The sequence below is a fragment of the Xenopus laevis genome, chromosome 3L (assembly GCF_017654675.1).
Source record: "Xenopus laevis strain J_2021 chromosome 3L, Xenopus_laevis_v10.1, whole genome shotgun sequence".
NCBI classification, from domain to species: Eukaryota; Metazoa; Chordata; class Amphibia; order Anura; family Pipidae; genus Xenopus; species Xenopus laevis.
In genome coordinates, this window is record NC_054375.1 from 53,387,380 (window position 1) to 53,409,346 (window position 21,967).

The following is a 21,967-nucleotide window of genomic DNA, read 5'->3' on the forward strand; positions in this document are numbered from 1 at the left end:
TGCTTTGACCAAGCACCCACCATTAAACAGCGTACGAGTGCAGGTACTTTTCAAATCAATATATAGTCAACTTGTGGCAGCCGCACTCCAATCCAGAATCTTTCCATCAAATCTGTGTGTGTGTGTGTGTGTGTACACACACACACACATACACAGTATATATCTCAAAATACAAATAACATAAATATAAATACAGGAGCCAAACTCAAACCTGTATCACTATAAGATTATCCCATTTGGATTTGCCTACAGGTGCAGAAAAGGAGATACCATTTGGCTGACCTAGTACTCCCAAATTATTCTGCCTTCTCTGAACCTCAGGAGCTTTTGCCTCCTAGTGAAGTACTACCGTGTATTTCCCCTGGGTCTCCCAGCCTCCAATACAGCTTGGTGCACTTGTCATCTAGCATATGTTTAACCTAGATATCGCATTTCTTCCTGCATATTGTACTAGCGAATCTACCGGCTCTGTTCTAGAAAACAATGATATATAATATTAATAAGGCCCATTTGTTTTAAGTCTGTTTAAACCAGTGTTATATTCTATGCAAAGTTTTTGTTAAAAAAGGAGCACGCTCTGAAGATTCTAAATCATTAGGCCCTTTTCTTATCCGCTGCACTGTCTTGAGCCAGATACTACAGCATAGCGATTAGGCTCTGGAACCCACATACTATTTGTTTGTGAAGCACTTACAAATCATTACATGCCAGTGGAAAAAACAACTCCGTGTCTGTGTGGCATTGGCATTTTCAGCTCAGTCCTTGTAAGGACTTGCGTAGCTAGAAGGGAAGCAGAGCCCAAGACATTCATGGGCCTGCAGATATAGGAGGGGGGCTCAGTAAGAATGCATTACTACGCTACTGCATGGGGCTCCCAAATCACCATACCTACCCCATGATTTACATGGATTAATGGTGCACAGGGTGGGCAGGGCTGTGGGTGTAGGTGAGAGTGGCCAAGGGATCCCAAATCTCACAGAATTACCAGGATGGGCCTTGCCTACCAGGGAATCTTCAAGGGATCCCAAAGCATAATTGGCCCCCTACCCCCGCCACACAAATTTACCATCACAGAGCTATTTAAAATCCATACAGTTTTGCATGTTTTACATTTCGGGGGTTATTTAGGGGGGGTCTTAAATGAAAAAAAACGTGTGATCAAACTATAATCCACGATTTTACCTAATCTACTATTAAAAAAAAAAGCACGAAAAAAAAATCATACAAAATATCGCATTGTACATTTTTTGTGTGATTTTTCCAGAATCGTACGATTTTTACGAATACTCGATGAAAAGTCAGAAATAATCAGATTTTCCGGTTCTTTCCAGCGCAGACCACAGAAACTGCAAAATAGGATAGGGACCACTCCACTGACATATACAACCTCAGCAGGTCTGAGATGCTGGATTTTTGGCTTCTGATTTTTTGTTAATAAATCCCGAAAAATTTGAGTTCTTTCTCCACTAAAAATTCAGATTTTATAGTAAAAAAAAATGTTTTGCCATTCGGACCCCCTTAATGTTTGTGGATGATTGGTGGGCTCTAGGATGCCAGTCCAACAATGACTGGCACAGTTACAGTGTCCAACACAAATGTGCCTGAAGTAATAGTGCAGCAGAGAAATGTCACTGCAGTTATTGAGAGGCACGGAAATGTCACTGCAGTTAACATTGTGCGGCCCTGAATGTCGCATATAATTCAAAGTGCTCACATAATGTAGTTAGCATGAATATCACAGCAGTCTGGTGGCCAATTAAACTAAACACCGTTTGCTTGCTGACACCCAGCTCTCAATGCAGTTACTGTGTGGAGACCCCTCGTTCTCTTATGCCAGAGAAATCTTGACTCTGCCATTTTGGCATCAAGCCCTCGGCTCAGTCACCATGGGGGCCCAAGATGGGAATGATCTATGGTTGTGACAAATGCAGAGTGTGCAGTTAGGCTTAGTGCAGATAACTGCTGACAAACCATTTGTAGACGTGATGAGGTCTGGAGCGATGGACTCCTAGCACCCACATACTAATTTATAATTCTCCCTGCAGAAGACACCACTATTAAGGGAGCAATGAAAAGCAAAACAGCCTTTTAGCAGCACAGAATGACTTGAAACTAGACCTCAGAGTGACTGAACTAAAGGTAATTGTGTGAAATGTATATACTGCACGGTGCTGCTGCTTCTGGCAATGCCATTCATAGGCCATTATATGGACATCGTTTCCACAGCAGCAGGGCTTTGGAGCTGCATTCAGCTCTTGTTAACATCTGTTACTTTCCACACGACTATTCACCCCCCTCACAACAGCAGATACAAGATCAATATTTTCATTCTCCAATTAGAGCTGCTTATGCAGTTGCAGAGCAAAAAGTCTGCATGGCTGGTTATCCCCTTCTTATTTAGGAGGTTCCAAGTGAGTGCAGTAATGCTAGCGCTGAAGGATAAGGACGCTCCTTTTATGGGACTAAATTCTGCAGCCTGGCGATCTGTTACATGAAGAGAAAACAGCCAAGTCTGGCAAATGTCACTTATAAGCAATGCTGCGAGTCCAGCAGAGGCTCAGCCATGCAGTATTCAAATTCTTTAGGTTAAAAAGGAACATGAATTTCAGGAACTGCATGTAATACAGCCATTTTATTGCTGGGCTGGTGCCAAGGACCATAAACATGTCGGCCTATTTGGTTTGCATTAGAATGTCAACATAAAAAAGGAAAATCAACTTCTGAGACTAGAGATAGGTGATGGGAAGCACAATAATGCATATGATTAGATACTTGGGCTGCACATATATCTAGTCACTAGTCATCTGTCAGACAGTGTAACAGGGGGGCACAGTTTCCTGCAGCTCCGTCAGCACAAGGGTCACAAATGTGTGATATTTCTCTACTGCATCAATGTCAGTTTTGCGGCCCATTGCTATATGCTGAACTACAATTCCCAGAAACCTCAGTAATCTGGAGTTTGCAAGGATTGATTGGATATGTAGTTCCACCACCTGGCGAATAGGATAGAGGCCTACAAAATCTGATCTGCCTGGGCATAAATACTAAATAAAGCTTAAACTATAGCAGTATAAAGTGAAGCCAGCTAGACAGCAATAGGAAAGGCTGGATTGCCCTTCTGTTTCTGCATTGAATACATGGTACAGAGAACAGGAGGGATAATTGATCCATTACAACAGGATGGAGGCAAAGAACTGCTGGATTATTTGTCTGCAGTGAATATGTCAGCAATGAATGGCTCATAATGCGCTTTATGTTGAAGATCAGTTTATTAAGCCAAAATTCTCTACTAAGTTTATTGTTCAGGTAACAGGAGGTTCCCCATACTGTACAATAGGTGGGATGTAGTCGTATGACAAATCTGGCATATTTTGGGGCATATTGATGAAAAGGTGACCACAGAGCTTGCCACAGTTCACCCAGGGAAATGTAATCACACGATTTTTAGAGACATGAGCAAACTCTATTTTAAACCTTTCATGAACATACCCCCCAAAGATTCTATACAGTATAAGTGACTAAAGAGTGGAGGAATTCTAATTTACTGGCTGGGACAAGCTTGGTAATGTTCATCACTGCAGAGATCTTCCAAACAGGTTCAGACAACCTGCTGGAAATAGATATCCATGTAACACTTGCCTCTGGGGTTCCTAAATAAACAGTCTATTGGTAAATTAGATATGCTGCCACAAAGCCTAATGGAGCTACTGAAATGGATCTTCCAGAATCCTCCAACAGCAGTAGCACATCATACTGAGAGCTGAAGTTCTGCAACACTTTGTACACTACAAGGTATTCATTCACCAGTGGCTTAGCCCATCTGTCTTGGCAACCGCCATTTAAATTTCTAAAATGCATCATAGGTTTGCCAACCAAGTAGGACACTGCTGTTCAGATTTTGCATGTAGGCAGCTGTTGCTAAATATCTGTGCTGCCCCTGGGCCCCATGCTGGGAAGCCCCGAATAGGGAACCTAGTGAGCTACAATTTCTGCAGCTGATAATTATAGGTAGTCATAGCAGCACTGTGTCTCCTTAAGAAACACTATTATTAGCTTGCTACCAGTAGTTAGATGCAAGACTCTTATGCACAGCCCCTACAATTCTTGCAATTCAGAAGATGGCAGACAATTCAATAAATTACTAGTATCCATAAAGGAAAACACCACGACAATGTATCTAAACCCAATATGAGTATCAGGTTTTCCTTATCCAGAAACTCATTATACAGAAATCTCCAAATTTGGGGAAGGTCATTTCCCACAGAGTTGATTTGAAAGTGGTGGTTCACCTTTAAAACCTTTAGTATGTTATAGAATGGCCAATTCTAAGCAACTTTTCAATTGGTTGTTAATTATTTTCATTCTTCTTATGAATCTTTCCAGCTTTTAAATGGGGGTCACTGACCCCATCTAAAAACAAATGCTCAGTAAGGGCAGAGACACGCTGCGATTCGGGGAGATTAGTCGCCCCGAAGAAGAGGAGATTTGTCGCTGTGAGTGCCATCACCTTGTATCCTTTATCAATTTCGTATGCATGAGCACCCAGGTATCGTCCACTCTTGCTGCTTTATATATATATATATATATATATATATATATATATATATATATATATATATATATATATATATATATATATATAATCGATACAAAAAAGCCGCACTCCTAGGTCTTATTCGATGAAAAAATTCAAGTTTTGAATTTGATGAATTTTTTTCATCGAATAAGACCTAGGAGTGCGGCTTTTTTGTATCGATTACATGTCTGTTTGACCTGCACCCAGGCTGTCGGCCTTTGGGTCATGAGTGCACCGTAGTGGGTTTTTATATATATATATATATATATATATATATATATCCTATTGGGTTTATTTTATGTTTACATGATTTTCTAGTAGACTTAATATATGAAGATCCAAATTATGGAAAGATCTGTTATCTGGAAAATCCCAAGTACAGAGCATTCTGGATAACAGGTCCCACACCTGTAACTAGGAAATTGTGATCCCTGTCCAATTCTGCATTTATTTTTGTTGTACAGTCCCACAAGATCCATCCCATTCTGGTGCTTGTCAGTTAGTCAGGGGTCACAAGGAATGCATTCCAGTGTATTCAGTTACAAGGAAACAGATTTGGAAGGTTTTGTAAGGTCTGACCCAATTATCCCCAATGGGGTTTTGGGTATGTGTTATGGGGGTTGGGGTATGTGTTATGGGGTGCTATATTTCCAGTTGTCAGCCCTGTCTCTCACTGTTCTACGGGGGGGTGGGGGGTGAAATTACAATTGTTTCTATCCAGCTGCAGCGGATGAGTCTGTGGGGTATGCTAATTACTTGTTTTTTTGGTTAACGTTGTCCAGAATTATAAGAGCCTTTAGTTCAGTCTGTTAAGCTCTGCCTTTATCTGTCAAAATTAGCATTGTGGATTTACAGTTTTACCGGCTTTGCTTTTAGCCGTCTAAAATATGATCCCTTCTGCTGGGTGCCAAATAAGGGTTAAGAGACCACCAGTCTGCCTCCAAATGAGCCAACATCTGTTGAACATCTGTCCTGCTCTTGGTGAGGAGTGGTGTGGGGGCAGACATAGGGATTAGTCCTTGCTGGAAGACGGCAACACAAAGGCTTAGCCTGGACTTTGTACCAGCTGCCTTGGGCTGTACATAGAAAGGAGGATTCTTTGTCACAGCTGGACCTGAACAGACCCAAAACTTAACCCCTCTAGCTGGGACTAAACTGTTTTTATACAGAACTGACAGACTACCTTTCCAAAGCTGGTGTGGACTGTTTTTCATGCCCAAATAATGCATGTTTCCTAAGGCACCCTAGGGAATGGGTATTTACACTACTTCAGACCCAGGGTGGTAATTAGACAAGAAATGGCTTCAGAATAGGAACCGGCAGCCTGGCAATCAAAAGCTTTTCATGAACAACAACAGAGAACATGAACAACATTGAGAGGAAACAGGAAAACAGATTGTAAGCTGATTGGGCAGGGCAGTTTTCATTTTTTTTATTGGTTATTGATCACTATATGTAATTCTGTACATTATTGGTATCACACATTTATTTTACAGTGCTGCGGTATATGTTGGTGCCCTAAAAATACACGTTAATAATAATAATGAAAAACTGAAAAATGTCTTACAATAGGCCCATCTTTAACATACTAAAAGTGAACTCCCCCGTAAATATTTTATAATGGCATATTATAAAATATTATAATCTCTTTTATAAGAAACAAAGCCTCTACACCTCTGGTTGCTATACAATTGGCCAGCCAGCAGAATCCAGCAGCTGAACACAGGCACACAGTTAATATACACAGATTTGAATGGAAGGGGCAGGAGGTTGAACGTTGCTATTTTTGCCCCATTCAGCCCAGTTATTTGGCAGCTATGCATCAAGAGGGGAAAGGAGTGCTGTTGCCATCTAGTGGGCATGAGTAGGTAGGTAAATCTTAAAACAGCAATGCCAATAGGTTGGCAATCCTAGCTCAGATTGCCATTAGTAATGTCTTCATACAAGCTTTGGTGATAAAGGTAAAAAAAAACTGTTATTCCCTTTCATTAGACAAATACAAAGGGAAAACATTAAGACCCTGAGACCCTTTACTATACTAGAATGTATTCCCTAGGGAACAAAATAACACTTTTGAATTCATGGAGTCCTCTGTGCTAACTGCATGGTATGGTCAGCTAAGTAGTAATAGGTTCTAATTCGGACTAGCGCCTTTATTATAATGCTGCTATACACTGATATTCTGTTCTTGCCCAGGACCAGCAGCCGCAGCGTTAATGCAGCATTTTCAGTGCCTGGCGAGAAATGTCTTTATAAATCCATATCTAAAAGCGAACTCTATAAAGCACAATGCACACTCCTTTTCCATTGGGGCTCGATTTGGAATCACAGGGCGTGCAGACAAAGATGCAGCAATTTACTCCCAAAATATGTAAACGCACAGATATTCTTTTGTGCAAATCCACACGGACAGCTAATTTATTAAAAATGTCACTAGAAATTTCTGCAAAATGGATCAGATTTTTTTTTTTTTAAATACAGCTTTAGAAAGAATCAGGGGAGAAGATTTCTGGTTATAAGTACTTGTGCAATTTCTCTGGCATTGTTCATGCGGAACTGCCTTCAGGTATTAATGGGAGTAGAGGAGCCTAGCAGGAGAACAAGCTGACGGAAGGAGGCACAGCACTAATTTGGGAGCTGGGAACGGTGCTTACATTGTAAAGTGTGCATATTATGTGTTGTCGGCACACTAATGGTAAAGTTGCGCACAGTCATTTCCATATTAGACAAAAATGTAGATTCTAAGCTTTAGTATCCAGCAGTTTTTAGATCCACTTCCAAATGTAAGGACTGCATAAATTAAGACGGGGGATTGAAAGACGCTGATTCAGTTGCAAAGCAAGTATTTTAAACCTAAACCCTTTAAAGAGCTTATTGTGCCACATATAATAAATTCCCCAAACAGCCCAGGAAGCAGTCATACACCTATACCCTTAATGTCTGAAGGGCAAATCATCAGAAACAAAACAGTCATAGGGTGCTAAATCACAATGTGTTTTGATAAGTCTACCACCAATTAGAAAATCAATGAAAATGTTTGCTTGGTCTTTATGCATAACTGTGCAGGTGCACTGTAGTGCCTGTTATAAATTCAGACCCGCTATTCCATCTAGTTACTCCATAGCCACCCAACATTGAATTGCGTTTGCTGGGGCTGATTTACAAACATAAATGCTTAATTGTTCGAGGAAAATTATCCATAACCAACAAACAGAACTTTGCTTACATTTTCTAGTCAGTGCCCATACACGGATGGACATGCTGATTGTTTGCTATTGATAATTGCATTTCTGCAATTAGCACCCTTATTAGTAATTTAACTTACCTTAATGTAATATAATTATCAGAATGGATTATCTGGTGCATCCGATGAAATATGCGTTCTATGGAATGACAGCATGATAGAGTTGACACCTGTCCGGTTTTGACCTGAGCTTTTATTGGCCCCTGTATTGCCACCTTAACAGGCAGGCTATGTAACATGTCATATTGCTGTTTTCTAAACAACCTCTGTTGTAGCCAGTGACATACCTACCAAGATCTGTAGAACAATATTACTGGCATGGAGCATTGTATGCAGGCCAAGAGAACACGAGGTCCCTGATCTGAGAGATTACAACCTATAAAACCTGTCCATGACGGGAACTGGGAGAAACATCTGTAATATCATATTTCTATCAAATGAAAAACAGATGCAATCATGTAATTTGCCTTAAAAGGGAATCTAAGGAATACAGGAGAGAGAAATGTGACACCACTTTTCATGTAACTTCTTGTACAAGACTCAGCAGTGCTGCCTTATATTTGGTTATAGTTACATAGTTACATAGTTAAATTGGGTTGAAAAAAGACAAAGTCCATCAAGTTCAACCCCTCCAAATGAAAATCCAGCATCCATACACACCCCCCTCTCTTATGAGGGGTTATGATTCTCCTTGGTGACTAATTATGATTTAGATGTTATAATAGGAGTCCAAACGAATGTGTATACTTCCAGGGAAATATATACAAAAGGGGCAACATGGATTTTAGTAATTAAGCCTCTGATGAAGCTGTGAACAACAGCGAAACGCGTTAGGTAAAGGAGAACGCACATCGGTCCAGTACAAGCACCACGTGGAGGTCTGAATCCGGCTGGTAACCACTATCCTCTGGGACTTTGTAACTACAGAAATTGGACTGAATGCGATCATACTAAGGGAAAGTAATGTGAGTGTATTTATTGATGTTTTTAAGAAGTCATTTTAAATAAAACGGTATTATACTATTTCCGGCTTTTATCCTTGCTCTGGAGTCCATAGAGGGTGCAAGGTCAAACTAGGATCGCACAGGAGGATTTGATAGACATGCTTGACCACGAGAGTGGTTTGTAAGTAGGCATTTTTTCTAAACGGTGGAGGTGTTCCAGATTTGAAACACGTAACTGCCGCACTGGAGATTGATCTTCATTTTTTGTTTGCACCCCTATAGTGTTTGTTCTCTCTAACCAGATGCATATTAGAGAAAGGGGAGCACTTCCAAAATAAGTCAGCTTAAAGCACTCATTTTGAGTGAACAGGAAACAGGTGCCTTTAAATAGCCCTACTTGCCATACAACTTTTCTTCCATTTTTATGAAAATACATGTTCTTCGTAAGAGAGACAAAGGTGACATCTTGGTCCTAGAAGATGGGGCAGCGAGTAACACTGTTGCCTTACAATGCTGCGGTCCTAGGTTTAATACCAGCAGAAGCAGGGTGCAAAGTGCTATAATAAAATCACCATGTGAGCACCCATAGGCATTCTATTTGCTCTTCACAATGGAATTACAGACCAGCACTGTGCCCACACTCTGCAGTGGATTCAGGGCAAGGTATAAGGCACAGGCAACACCAAAATCCCTTGCTTTGTTACGATGTAGTAAGGAGAGCAATTTTGCACCACTTCGTGCTCTAGCACTTGCAGCAGGGGATATCGTAATTTACTCCCTGTATGTTCAATCTCATTCTTACATGCATTTTCTCTTCGTACTCTTGTTTTTCTTCTCACATTCATACAGGGAAGTTAACTAGTTCCTGAATAAATTGACCATATTAAGGTGAGAGTGATAGGAAACTCACACTGTAACCTTCACTGGCGCCAAAACTGATGGGAAATTATGTGTATAATTTGTGTACAGCACTGTAAATTATTTTGTCGAGTTCCATCTATACATTCAGTGTGTACTTTATAGCACATTCTGTTCACCCACAAATAGTTAACAAACTTTTGTCCCAAAAGTCAGAGAAGTCTTGTTTTCCAGATATATTGCCAGAACATGTTAGTTTTGTAAGGATTGCATACATCACAGGGGAAAATAGGACTCTTTTGAAAAACAAATGCACCTGCTTGCGATGTTTTTCTTTTTTGATGTGTAAAAGCTATAAAACATACCCAAACTCTATTGGATCTTTAATAATTGTGTCTCCCCAATAGACTTTTCAGTCAGCCTGAAATGTTTGCCCTTTATCATGAAAATTGTTGGGAAGAAGTGTAATTGCAGCTGCTAGTTCTTAAACATCATTTCTGTTGAACCATAGGAGTATAGCTTGAATTATCTGCCCCACTTCATACCTTTCTTCTGCTGACCACCCTCCCCCCAGCATTCTCCATAACACAAATCATTGCTAAACTTTGCTCTCGCCAGCAGGCCTATGACCTCATCTCAATTTGTATAATTTGTATTACTAAACTAAGCTGCATTTATCATTTTATATCTATACATAGAATAACACTGACATCACTCTTTAGTTCTTATCTGTGTATAGGAATCAGGGCAAGTTCCTCAGTCCCTAAAGGCAGTCTTACAAATGAAGTCTTTGAACCTTATTATTTCTAAAGAAAATGATGCAAGGTGCTAGGAATGCTCTCAGACAGCTTCCCATTACAGACTATGGGAAGAATAGTGTTTATGGCACACACAGGCTGAACTGGCTAAAAATGAGTCTATCTTTGTGAAATTGTCATCTTTGACAATCAAGAAAATCCCATTACAGGTTACTACACTTAACACTTGAACCCAAAGTAGCCCTTCAGGCCACATTTGGTCCTACACCAAAATACTGATTTGTGGAGCTTTCATTCTTAAAGTGGAACTCCACAAAAACATAACTTAAGCTTTTTGAAAAGTAAACATAATTTCAAGGAACTTTGCAATATACATCAATTAAAAAATATGCAGACTTTTCATGATTTTTAATGGTTTGGAACAGTTCCCTAAGCCTAGCCCCCTGCTGATCTCTCCGACTACTTTGCTAAGCTGTCTGACTACTGTTACTTTGTATCAACAGCCATCCGTCCTTAGCCTGCATCCTCCAAACCCCACAATTCCCTGCACATGTGATTTCAATTCATAACAGAACATCACAGTGCAATGCATTGTGGGTAATGTAGTTCCTGCATGCTGTCTGTAAGCTGTGGAGAAGTTGTTACAATTCGTAACATCAGTGTTTTAGTCCCTCCTTCCCTGCCAGGATTTCAAATGCAGAAAGCAAGAACTGTTAACCAGATGGCATTTATTTATACTTTTTGAAGAAACAAGTAACGGTAATGGGTATATTAGGGGTTTTTGTGTTATGTGGGCCTCTTTATCAAATTTTGGTTTGGAAACCGGAGTTCCCCTTTAAAGTTCAGCTTGTGCTGAACACACTTATTGCCTATTGTGTTAATTAAGAAATATCTATGTCCACGAGAAGCCCCTGATAATGAACTGTACAAAGGATACTGCTTAGAGAAGGGAAGGTTTGTTTAAAGGTAGATAGGGAGCTCTGAATAAATTGCCCTGTTATATAAGAAGGGGTAAGGTCAGTGTAAATAGAGAACATGTTTTTTTTTAAAATAAATTAAAACAATAGGCTGAATGTAATTTCAACACAAGTCCTATTTATTGTGCCCAGTTTAAGCAAAGGTGGGTGCATAATGCCCCTTTAAAATAAGCATACATGGCAAGCTCTGCTAAACAATCAGATCTTTGCCCAGTTTGGCTATTCAAATACTGCTAAATCAGGCTGATCTTATCAAATTAACTTTGGGGCAATGACTGGGGGTTATAATGGAGGCCAATACAGGCACTTCAGAAAAGAGCAGCATTAATACTCATCGGATGGGATTTTCTAAACTGGCCAGAAACAGGTCAGCAGGCCATTGGAGCAGCCTTGTACATGGGTCAATAAGCTGCCAGTGTGTTCTGGAGGAGTCAGCAGCTTTTATCAGCCTATTTATAGCTAGAGGCACACTCGGTCTGTTCTTTGGCAGAACAATAGGACAAATGGAAGGCTAGGTCTGTCAAAGTAATTCAGTAATTGTTGTGCTCTGAGTCCCAGTACAATGTACATAAAACCTGGAATTTCAAAATGTTGCCGGTTTTGTTAAAAACCTCCAGTGAACATGGGGCAACATAAATTATACAGAGATGACTGCACTCTTCCTGCGTGTAGAACACATCTTTGTTCTTACCAATACAATTCTTTCGACATTAACGTTGGTCTGTTTGACATTCTGGGACTAATAACATCCTAGTTCGGATAATTGGAGGTCTGCTTTAGAGACAGGAAGGCTTAGTCACAGCGTTTCTGTAAACTGGGTGGACTTTGATATTCTTTTTTTTTTTTTTGGTTGCGGCAATCTCAACTCAGCTGCATTACCCACACCATATGAGCAGTTACAGTAGAGGACCTGCAATCATTACTGGGACACTAGCTGCCATAGGAAGAGTTTGATTTATTGACACAGACCCTCCGGCACCAAAGGAAATAGATTTTTTTTTTTGTAGTAGGAAGGACAAAAGTGATACGTCACCTTTTAATTACATGTTAAATCTTTCATAGCTGTGATGAAAAACACTCTCACCGATAATAAAAACGTAACTTTTATTTAATGATGCCATCGTTTTGGTATAATACTCATCTAAGTACCACTCATGAGTGTCCTATTGGCCATTATTGGTAGAATCTTGGCTGGGTCCTTCCAAACTGAAAGCCAAGAGCAGTGTTCACATGTATCTCTAATCTATAGAGCTTAAAGCAATGCACTGTTCCCTGGGATTTCCATAAGGCCTGTGGCACCTCGGATATAAATACACAGCAGTGAATATGTGATCAGCTGCCTTATGACTTGTGTTTACAAATGTAGTGACAGACATGGCATCCACCTGTCAGCTTCCACACATGGTAGAGGTCAACGCAAAAATGTATATGGCATAAAAAAGACAGCGGTGAAAAGGCCTTGTGTGACACTAACTGTAAAGGCAATGGCAGGTGAAAAAAAGAGAGAAGATTTACATACCAGTATCCTTTTGACTAGTGAAGTATGCCTAATTATTGATTATATCAGCAATGCAAAAAGTGTCAATATTTTACAAATTAAAGAGGTGGTTCGCCTTTATGTTAACTTTTAGTATGTTATAGTAAATGTATTGCTATTGCCGCTTTTTATTACTCATCTTTCTATTCTGGCCCCCTCCTATTCATTCTCCAGACTCTTATTCAAATTATTGCATGGTTGCTATGGTAATTTGCTGAAATTGCAAACTGGACAGCTGCTGAATAAAAAGCTTAATAACTCAAACCACAAATAATATTGTATCAGAATATCACTCTCTACGTCATACTAAAAGTTTTCTCAAAGGTGGACAACCCCTTTAATCTGCTTCATTTTCCTCCACCCAGTGTTTCCCAGTAGCAACTAAGTAAACCAGGTCGCAGAACGCCTAGACTGTTACAGTTCTGCTATAGTAGTGGATACATTGCTCAGCAGCATCACAGGACTGTCAGTAAAGGTGGCCATAGATGTAACAATTACGATCTTTCTTGGAAAAGATCTTTCCAAGAAAGATCGTTTGTTTCAATACACAATACTAACAATGGGCGATGTTTGGGTCCCTTCAAAGGCACCCGATCAAAATTTTCCGTCCAGCCCCATTGACGAGCCGTCCGATATCCAAGTTTTCTGCCGATATCGGCAGGCTCTTTTTCCACCATACACGCAACGAATATCGGACGAAAATTCGTTTCGTATGATATTATCTGTGCGTCTATGGCCACCTTAACTGTTGTATCAGTCTTAACAGATAACTTTAGTAAAGCTGAAGGAGCATTGAACGCCATTGAAAATTTGGAATAATAGAAAACATTGGCTGAACATGAAACTTTGCAGCTGATCTTTTTAAATCACTGTTAGAAAAGTGATACTAGCACCAAGAGAACATAGGGCAGGGGTCCCCAACCTTATTTACAGTGAACCTAAATCAATTGTAAAGTGAGTTTGGGAGCAACACAAGAATGGAGCATGAACCAAATGGCCATTAAGAATACATTTTGATGTTTATCAGTCAGTGCACCATGGGCCCCCTATACCTACAGGGCTTCCGAGCAGTCAAAGGGCCTGTTTCTTTCATAGTTATACCCCTGTATAAAGCATAAAGTATGCAAGCCAATATCTTCAAATAGAAAAACACCATGCGGCTGGACGACAAACAAAAAACATGTTTATTGAAAGATATCCTTTTTCCCCATCTTTCCTCCAGTTTAATGGAAGTCTGAGCATCTACCTGCCGCAAATACAAAACAGCATGTTCCCCATAATAGCACATGACACTGACTGGGGGGCAGAGAGGCAGTGCAATGTCACCGACCTGATATAGACATGTTTATTACTTGCTATAAAAGAACGGTCCTCTGAACCACTGGGACTAGTGAGAGTGTGATGCATGGGAGGACTACATCCCTTAAATCTGGGAGTCAGGCATCGCACATGTGCTTGAGAAAAAGGGAAGGGATGTGAATTCATACACTACAATCTACAGCAAAGTGAACCATTCATATTTGCTGATCTCTCAACAAGGATGGTGAGTACACTAAATGAATCCTACGGCTTTACATAATAGAAGAGAGAGAATGCCAGGATCCTGGGGGTTTTCAGATGTTCGTGTTGTCACAAGGGAGGGGAGACAATTACAGGAAAGACTTTGACATGAGGAGTATTGTAGGGAGGAGAAGAGATTGATCGTGGTCTATTGCCGGAGTCAGAGCTAGCTGTGCACACACCACCTAATAGAGGTTGCAACTGCATCTCCGGGCAGCAAAGCATGATTGGAGATACAGCTGGGAAGGCTGCAATGTTTATGCCTCTCAGTTAGTCAGAGAAAGTAGATGGAGCACTGGTATCTATGTGAGGTGGCTTATCAGTAGAACAGAAAGCATGTGGGGAACAGCTCTCCCGACTTCTCCCAAACATATTTCCCAACTTTCCCCCACACCCTCTCCTCTTTGCCGCTCAAGGCTTCACATTCAGGGAGCAGGCTGATCTCTCGTGGTGCCAGTCTCTCAAGCGGGTGTACCGGGGGCTCTGCATCTCTGTGATGAACTTTTCCCTGGGTGGCATGGTGGTCAAAATGCAAGGGTAGAATTACAGGTAACAAGACAGACAAGAGGAAAAAGTGGGGGGAAACAGAGAAAGAAATTTAGTATGAGAAGATATAAGAACAGCAGAGAAAGAGGCAAAAAAGGCAAGTCTGAAATGACTAATTTGTTTTCAATGAAAATCTAATTCTAATTAGAAAGAAGTAGCCCTTGTGAAACTTTTACAGGGATAAGTGGCCCATATAGTGCCCCTTCAAGTGCCTCATAATGCAACAGGGCTAATAAATGAGATCAAATTAATTAGAGGACATAGAATGGGGATAGGTTTGGAGAAGTTTAAAGCTTTAAAGTTAAAGCGAACAAAAAAAAAAAGCTCTCCTTGATTCGTTTTTTCATGTTTAAAGGGGCATCAGAGGGCACAGTGTCCTCTTTTCTTAGGAGAATCCACTAGAGTAGCTACAGCCATAAGAATGAGAGATATATACAAAACATAAGGCTTGTTGTGCAAAATACCCTATAAAATCTATTTAACTGGACATTTATAGAACAATGAAGTGAATAAAACTGCACTTATACACAGTTATTCGAGCCCTTTAACTTTTCATTTACTCAGTATATCTACAGATATCCTGGTAAGCTACGGTCATATTTTCCATAATACAGAGAGTACCAGAGGGTTTCTGAAAAATATTATATATGATCTTAAATAATAGTTAAATTGAACCATTTAGCAACTCGTTTGTTTTTTCCTTTGTTAACTGTACATTCATGAATAAGCTTTGCAATTTATTAGTCTGCCCTCCCCCTTAGAACTGATGGTATTGGAATTGATAACATATGTTTTCACCGTTTGTTCATAAGAAAAGGTTTACGTGACCTGAAATTTAAGAGCAATTATACACACAGAATGAGAAACGCATGTGGTGAAATAGCTTAAGGTCTAGGTTTGGATTTTCTCCTGAAACTGCAAAATCAATTAAAAAAAAAGCCAATGTGTGCTCAGGGTGACCAGACATTCCAAGTGGAGTTAAACCTGAGCATATGCTTCTATTTATGCTCCCAGCACAGGCTATTTATAGGGGGAACATCTCCTGTTCCAGTTAAAAAAGGAAACCCCTATAGTTTACAGTTAGTAAAGTGTTCAGTGAATTAACATTCAAAGATTTAAGTTCAGGAGAGAGAAAAATTTTCGTGAAAGCATTTTTAGACTCCAAAACCATTTTGAAAGTGAGAAACTGCTACAACATGTTCATATGAATGGAGGTCTTAATTCAACCACTCCCTCATCCATGTTGAATGGATTCTGGGACTTTATTTATCTGCTTTCCCTCTGCTCTCTCTTCTAGCCAAAATGGCTGGGGAGAAAAAACCCTTAAATCAGAGGCATTTAGCGTGATTTAGGTTTTGAAAAAAAATTAGGTCTGGATCATTATGGTGTACACAACTGTTTTGGCTGGTGTACACAAGGACTTGGCCTGGCTCTATTTGAAGAACTTGGTACTTGCATATAGTGTGGGATTCCAGATAACTAGGTATGGGGCACATTTCCTTTACACCTGTGCCCATAGCACTGGAATATGCACTTCAGTTTTACAGCAGGGTCTGCTGATCTAGATGGCATATCACTGTGCTTACCTCACCCTTTTCATGTTCTCATCATCTGGGTCTTGCACTGATAGTAAGAAATGGAAGTGAAGAAGAGAAAGAAAATAAGGTCAGACTCGGTCAAGGCATGAAGAGATAGACAAAAACAGACCAGGTTAGCTGTCGTCCACATGCTGTCAGTTTCAGAAAGTTCAGAAATATTATATCAAGGATGGCAAGCTGCCAATAGCTGTAGTAGATGTACAAATGCCAGCATTCCCATCTATAACTTGCACACTCCTGTCAGGTTATCAGTAATGTCCCATGTTTCCAGATCTGCCTGTTCGTTATGAAACTGCATATATTCATAATTTTGAAAGCTAACAGAACTGAATAACTGCACCTAATGCTTCCAGACCATCATGGAGGTTATTAGCATGGTAATCCTTTACTTACCTCACATTACTATACAAAGAATGAAATAAAGATGGCAGTTGTGCAAACTACCTCAAATAATCATTTGTTGCAATGGCAAACCACAGAAAGAAGTGATGAACTCAAGCACCAACTCTACTCTACATGGTAGTCTGAGAGGAGTCCTCTCTAAAACCTTATTAAGGCTTTGTACAAGTGCAAGTAAAATGGTTATACTGTAAGCAGACAACAAACCTAATGTAAAAAATATATAAAAATGGCCCTGGCTGGTTAGTATACTCAAGACAAGTAGTTCATGCTCTTCTAACACTGCAGGAGCAGAAAGGACTACTTCACACAACTCTCTGGAGAAAATATACATTGGAAACTTAAAATAAGGGTGTCAGCTAAACTGTGTTACAGTTGAACATGGGATGGCCTGCCATACTAGCCATTACACATCTTAAATAATTGCCGTGGTAGCAGTTATCTAGGTCTCGGTTACACAACATGCTTAGGTGACACAAGACCTAAGAACAAACACATGGAGGCCCACTTACTGAAGTCTGTGCCTGTAAGCTGTGCCAAGATACGGAAGGAGCGGGACTGGGTGGTGCCTGTGCGTGGCTTCCAGTCCTGAGTATCCTCCACAAGTCTCTTTTTGCTGGAGTCATTGGGGATACTGGCCGGATGTGTTTCCATCCTCAGAGAGTGTCTATCACAATGGAGGAGGATGATGCAGACAGAGAGCAAGGAAGTATATTGTTATTGATGAAGGGCAGACACTCTTTCACACCCCTACAGACAACTCTAGATCTGTGTAAAGGGAAACTTTACACAAGATACACCCACCTAAAAGTCTTTGAGTGCTACCAGTTCCATGCCTGCTCTAGAAACAAGGCCATTGGCAGAAACTTTTATAATGGAAGCTAATATGAAGGGCCTTGTATTGCTCAGTGCTGCATAATATGTTGCCGCTCTATAAATAGCTGTTAATAATTACTAATCTAATATTAATATATTATACAACACAGCAACAATGGACTTACTGATCATCAAAGAAATAATCGTTCAAATCAGATTGGGTCAGCCCGTTCAAGTTGGCCAAATTCTGCACTTTGGGGTTTGTGGCAACCCTGTCAGATCAGAGAATATAGAAAAAAACGGAGTCTTAAGTATGGCTAGGAAAATCAGAATGTTGTTCACTGTAAAATCATAACATTAAACAGTTTTGGGTTTAGTTGCAATATATATATATATATATATATATATATATATATATATATATATATATATATATATATATATATATATATATATATATATATATATATATATATATATATATATATATATATATATATCTTTAAGGCAGTCATTGTCAGAATCACTTCAAGCGCCACTTTGAAGCCCAACATTTGGTCAGCTCCCCTTAGTCCATAAAATGGTTGTAAACATATGAAAACACTGATTACTGCATCAGCCATAGTTCTTAGAACATCGGGGACATCACAAAAGTGTTCACCCCAAATTTTGCTCTTACCCCAAAGATTGTCTTTTAGGAGTACTTAGGAGAGAGCCAATAGGCATTTTCCCTATATCTGTTTCTAACTGGGCTTCAGGCTGGGCCCCCCCACTAAACAAGCCTCAGAATCCCACTATCGGGGCAGACCACAGATATAAGATTAATACAATTAACCTAGACTCACAAGTACAACTTTCTGTGCTAATAAACTGACCTGTATGCCTTACTCCATGACCCAACCCACAAGTACAGCCCACTAATTGATTTTCCTTCAGGCACTGACATAACCATTGCAGTAGTGTGCCCTCAGGAATAGTTTGGCTTCTAAACCAAATTGTGGCCATCAGTATAGGATTTCTCATCTCTCAAAAATCAGAGCAAAAAAAAAATGTTGCTTGCTATGTCTCTCCCAGGCCACTCAACTTTATTTTATTAGCTATTGTATAATTCTGTAAGCCTTGTTTGTTCATTTATTTCAAGCTGCCTCCTTGTTATATTACTTTAACATGCTGCATAAGTTGTTGGTGCTCTATAAATGAATGGCAAAGACCATGCATGGATTTTTGTACAATTATTTGCTAAGGGTATCGAAAGTTAAAAGTCACCCAATAACCCAAGCCATTAGTTAAACACACAATATAATCCTTAGTCAAACTGCAAGATTGTTAAATATAGATAGTAAAAGGATAAGGCATGAAACAATAGTTAAGACACACACACATAGAAGTTATGCTTACTGACTTTATAACTGGCTCCACCTGTAAGAGAAAGGGCAGCATGGGAGAGGTAAGAGAGGGCATGGGAGAGACAAAGGTAGAAGAATAAAGGGAAAGGGAAGAAAATGAAGTAGTTTTAAGTATAGTCATCAAGAATGATAAGGCAGCCTTCATTTTCCTTTCCCTCTCCTCCACCCCCACCCAAAAAATAATTTCCCTGCAATTAAATGTATGAGAACCCTGCTGTCAGTGTCACAGTTCTGACAAGTCCCCCTCTTAGGATTCATTCATCACAGGCATCCCAGCTCTCCTTGTTAGCAATCCCAACACCTGCCAGTCCTCACATGGGCTCTGAGCCTAGTAATGTCTCCCTTCTGGGCAGTTTGAGAGTATCAAGTATCACAGACAAATCTGCTGTGCACATTCCTGGGGAATTACATTTTAAAGGGGAAGTTCGGTCAATTTATGCTAAAGATGATTTGTGACCCATGACCTGCTCCCCCATACTTCTCATTATATTATTGCTAAGAGCCATGGCTCTTTCTGCGAGTGTTGTGTGCTTCCCAGCTGCTAGTGATCTAAACACTCTACAAAACTTCTGCTTTCTGTATAGCAACTACTACAAAAACAACAACAAAAACTATTACGGTGTATTCTTTATGCATAATTCTGAATTTGTTTAATCAGGACAAATATTATTATAGAAAAACACTCATACCTGTCTTGATACAGGGAGGATGTTAGCAGCTTCAGTATGTGAACGGCTTCTGTCACTGATCCTTTATCCTGCCAGCCCCAATATAACCACAGGTCAAATTACACCACCTAGTAAGGCTCTGCCAGAAAGCTGCATCTGTGTCCCAGTCCCCAATACGTTAACTAGTAGGTACATGGCAGGGGGGGGGGTTAGAGGAACACCATTCTACCAATTACAGTTTATCTCCCAGAGTAAACAAGGCAGCCCTTAACCCCCACCTGCTGAACCTCACAAACTTGGCAAGTGACAGCACCCACTTGACGTGGGCACCTTTGACTGCCACACAGTGTTGCATTAATCTAACCAGTAAACATAGGCAACAGGTAAAAAAAGTTTGATCAGCAGGTCAAACCCTCAGACTGTACAAGCAGCTGTGTGAACTGCTACATAGAGAATATGGAGCAGATTTAATAACAGACCCAAGACTCTAGTAGCCAAACCAATCACATTTTGGCTTTAAATTGGAGACCAGTAGATGATACTTGTTGATTGGTTGTTATGGTTGACTATGACTTAAGAAAACATTGCACTCACTATTAAAATTATCCCCATGTCAGATAGAAACAGGGCTGGATTTCTATAGCTTGCACCCCTAGGTCTTCCAACAAATCCGGGACTGAATAGAAAGCAGGATAATTAGGCAAAACCAGGGCCAGAACTAGGGGTAGGAAGAAGAGGCAGGGACATGCACCTGTTGCCTGGGGCGCCCATGTAACTTAGCCCGGCGCTGGGCAAACTATTTTGTATGGAACACAATAATGAGCACTTAAATAGAATTTTACCTTTTGCTGAACTTACAAAAAAATTGGAAATGCGGACACTGTAAAGTGAAAGCATTATATATATATATATATATATATATATATATATATATATATATATATATATATATATATAGATATATATGCACACACACACACACTTACATACATGCATTACATGAGCATTATTTTAGTACCTATTTGTACATATAACCTATAGCTTACAGTTATTACAAGTTGGGATTGCAGCATCTGAATGTGTGTTTGATAGAATAAATGCAACTGAAAATTAGAATATACCTGGAGGCACATTTATCAACACTGGGCACATTTGCAACTGGCAGGCATGTATGAAGCCAAAATCCCCCCTTTGAGTTGTGACAGCACAAGGCACAGCTATGTCATCGACACAAGTGCTTTGTCGTAAAGGCAGCATTTATGGGATACTATAAACCCACAATAATTTCTTCAGTCTGATTGGATTTTACTAAAAAAATGTATTACACTTAAAAGCTCAGCATTTTCATGTCTACAACTGTAATCGGTCCCCACACGTGGCCTATTGATGTTCATGAGAGAACATGGTTGTCCACAATACTCGCACCTGTTACCATAAGCTGAGAGATTCCCTACGATAAGCACGGCAAACATCTGCTGGCAGCACCAGATATTTGCACTGCCAAGGTTTTCTCTGAGAAGAACTTGGCTCTCAAAAAGCCTGGTGCATAGTTTGCAAACTTTGGGGCTGTAACCCCAAGTGGGAAAGCTAACTTGTTGTCCTGGAAATAGGATTGTAATTAGAAAAAGTTACAAAAAGTCACCCTAGCCTACTATGACATTAAGCTGCTTGATGACCATCGTTGGCCATAGGCCAGCAATGGACATCAGAACTTCATCTTCCCTCAGCAAGCCTATAATGTTCCTGGAATGCTGTCTGCAATGTTTCCCAGCAGGTGTCATAGCCGATACTCCTTGTAAAGCCGCAGTCTTGCTTCGGCCAATGGTGGGTGCATGGTCTTCCTGTGACAATTATATGCCTCATGCTCAATTACTTACAGTTTTCAAAGGTCTATCGGTAGGTCTATTGGTTTAATAACACCTCAAACTTCAATCATGCTAATACAATCAACACCTAACGTCATGACATCCTTGCGGATTATGATAAACAGAGTATATATTCCTGAAAAAAGATCCTATTTTCAAGGTTTTCTGAATTGAGAAAGCCAGTTGAATGACTGGTGAAAAGTCTTCAAGGAAAA

At 40.0% G+C, this 21,967-nt stretch overlaps 1 protein-coding gene and 1 long non-coding RNA gene across 3 annotated transcripts in view; both read right to left on the reverse strand.

Annotated features, from left to right (window-relative positions):
- Positions 1-21,967, reverse strand: part of LOC108710972 (PDZ and LIM domain protein 7-like) — a 67,709-nt gene that overhangs the window by 10,145 nt on the left and 35,597 nt on the right. The window lies entirely within an intron of this gene.
- On the reverse strand, positions 17,999-20,811 carry LOC121401477. The gene is made up of 3 exons (XR_005966276.1): positions 19,909-20,811; positions 19,216-19,232; positions 17,999-18,085 (listed from the first exon to the last, which is right to left on the reverse strand). It is a non-coding gene; the product is annotated as an uncharacterized LOC121401477 (long non-coding RNA).